General features: G+C 41.7%; 1 pseudogene; it reads left to right on the top strand.

The window, feature by feature from the left end:
- The first annotated feature begins 2,067 nt into the window (after positions 1–2,067).
- On the top strand, positions 2,068–2,146 carry LOC144702848 (small nucleolar RNA R71; annotated as a pseudogene).
- The last annotated feature ends 752 nt before the right edge of the window (positions 2,147–2,898 follow it).

Genomic DNA, 2,898 nt, shown 5'->3' with positions numbered 1-2,898 from the left:
ACTTCTCTCATATGAGGATTAAGCCTTCTTTGATGCTCTCTACAAGGCTTAGCTTCTTCCTCCAAGAAGATTCTATGCTCACAAATTGAGGATGGGATCCCCTTGATATCATCAAAAGTCCAACCTATTGCTTCTTTATGCTCCCTAAGCACCTTGAACAAGTCTTCTTCTTGTTCTAGAGTGAGTGATGAGGATATGATCACAGGTAAACTCTTCGTGTCATCTAAATATGCGTATTTGAGGGATGAAGGTAGAGGCTTTAACTCTAGATTTACCTCAACTGAAGGTAAGTCCCTAATCTCTTTATCTAGCTCTCAATTTTCTATGTGTGATAAGTATTCCTTCACTACGTTTTCCTCTTCTTCATCTTCTGCACAAAACTTTAACTCCTCATTACTCCCTAAGGGGCACTTCATCATCTTCGAAATATCAATTTGCACTCTCTCTTTTCCTATCTTGAACTCTACAGTCCCCTTCTCGCAATCCATGATCGTCCTTGTCGTTACTAAAAACGGTCTTCCTAGAATAATAGGAGCTAAACTAATGCTTCCTGAAATCTTCACGTTAGTGACTATAAAATCTACAAGAATTTCACAATTTTCTACAGTAACCATGACATCAGTCAGTCTTCCTTCAGGTTGCCTAACAGTTCCGTCGGCTAAGAGTAGGTCCATATGGATTTCTTCAAGCTCCCCGAAGCCATATTCCTCGTATAAGGCCGTCGGAATGATGCTAATGCTCGCTCCCGTATCTAATAAAACTTTCGAAAAAGTCTTTCCTCCTATTTCACATGTGACGAAAAGGGCACCTAGATCCCTCATTTTGATAGGGATGTCGTTCAAAATACTATAAGCATTTTCCGAAAGTTTTACTACCTCCCTAGTTTTTCTAGTAGTGCAAGAATCCTTAAGATATTTCTTAAGAGAGGGTGCACACCTAAGCATGTCTTCCACTGTGATAGTCATGGTGGCCTTTTTAAAGTTTTCTAATAACCTGTTCTCATAATCATGTACAGGTTTTTTTCTATTCAGAGCAGATGGGTAGGGTACATTTTGCCCACTCGTAGAAGGTAGAGGTTCCTCCCTGTAGGGAAGATCCTCCCTTGGCTCATTTGTCTTTCTAGGATTCTCTACAGAATTCTGATGAGGATCCTGAAGTTCTTTTCCATCTCTCAATTTTGAGATTGCTAGAACTTCAGGATCTTCCTCCTTCATTTCATCATGAGTTGCCTGTCGTACATGGTGTAAGTTGCATGGGTTTATCATAGGCTTAGTGGGAAATCTAGGAGATGTGCAAGGAGGTTCTGTAGGTGTACCTTGATGTTCAGAAGGTCCAGGCCTGAAGCTCTCTAGTAGCTTCCTCATTTGCTCCTGTGACTCCAGCATTTGCTTCGTCTGGAATTCCATCATCACTTGCATCCGCATCTCCATCTCCGCCCGCAACTTTTGATTTTGCTTCTCTATCATGTCTGAAATGACAGGGGTTAGCGTAGAGAAATCAGGTTGGGTCTGAGATGGGACCTGATATTGCTGCTGAGGCCTAGACTAGAACTGTGGTCTTTGTTGGAATGGAGGTTGAGCTGCAGGCTTGCTACCTTGGTGGAAGCTCTCTCCGTTTTGATAGTTCGTCTTTCTCTGTCCTGCCCATGGCTGTTGTTGGTTGAAAGCTTTCACCTCTTCTTCCATGGCTTGGCAGGCCCCATCTTCATGATCTCTGCTGAAACAGAGAGAACAGATTTTAGCTTTAACAATGGGCGTGTTACCTAGAAAAACGTTCTTCAAGGTGGAGGTGAGCTCCTCCAATTTCTGGTTGGTTTCCCTTAGGCCTGCTTGCAGCTCTCCCTCCTTAGCATTGACCTGCATAATTCCTGACCTCTTGGGCTGCAGGTTTCTCCCATTTTGGTTCGCTCCAATCTCCTGCAGATCTGTTTCTACAACTCGCTCCAAAATATCAAACACTTCGTCTTCATATGCAGTATAAAATGTTCCCCCGGAGGCTAAGTTAACCTTATTTTTCATGAAATCTGATAAAGATTCATAGAAAATCTGGGCTAACTGACAGTGTTCAATTCCATGATGAGGGCATTTCCTCAGCAAGTCATTGAACCTCTCCCATGATTCACTAAAAGCCTCACCTTCATGGGGATGGAAATTGTGGATTTCTCTTCGATAGAAATTTGTTTTAGAGAGAGGGTAAAATTTTTGCAGAAATTTTCCTTGCATCTCTTCCCAAGAGTTGAAAGTGAATCCTAAATTACAATACCAGGAAAATGCTTTATCTTTCAACGTCAATGGAAAATATTTCATTTTAAGCATTTCTATAGATAATCTTGGAACGTTTTGAGATGAGCATCTAATGTGAAAATCATCAAGGAATTCTAGAGGGTTTTGAGCAGGTAATCCATTAAATTCAGGTAGAGAGTGTATCAACACATTGTCATACCTGAACATGATACCCTCACCTATGTTCAGGTTCACATCCGTTTGCCGTAGGCTTCCGGAGGGTGTTGATCTGTCCAGCATAGTTCTCCTTCTCTCCTGCTTGTGGTGTCCTTCTTCTACCATGGTTTCCTGCTGATTTTCAGGTTCTAAGACTGTAGATTCTGGAGTTGCGTCTCTCGCAACGTTCTCTGCAGACTTCTCACCGGCCTTTGAACGTGTCACTACCATAGAACTTCAGTAGAGAGTTAGAAAGACAATAAGCTGAGGATTTCAAGTCCTGCAACTTTAGGAGAATGAGTAAAGAATAACTGAAAAGACAGAAAATAATTTACTACTTGTAATACCGTGCTCCCCGGCAACGGCGCCAGTTGATAAGCTCAAATTATGGGTAATTGTACTGGTTAATTACTGGTTAATCGTGTGAGGATTGAGCTTATGCAACAATATTTATAACCTC

The sequence above is a fragment of the Wolffia australiana genome, chromosome 4 (genome assembly GCF_029677425.1).
Source record: "Wolffia australiana isolate 7733 chromosome 4, ASM2967742v1".
Taxonomy (NCBI): Eukaryota; Viridiplantae; Streptophyta; class Magnoliopsida; order Alismatales; family Araceae; genus Wolffia; species Wolffia australiana.
The sequence above is the reverse complement of the archived record's forward strand: the minus strand, read 5'-3'. Positions and strand labels throughout refer to the sequence as shown.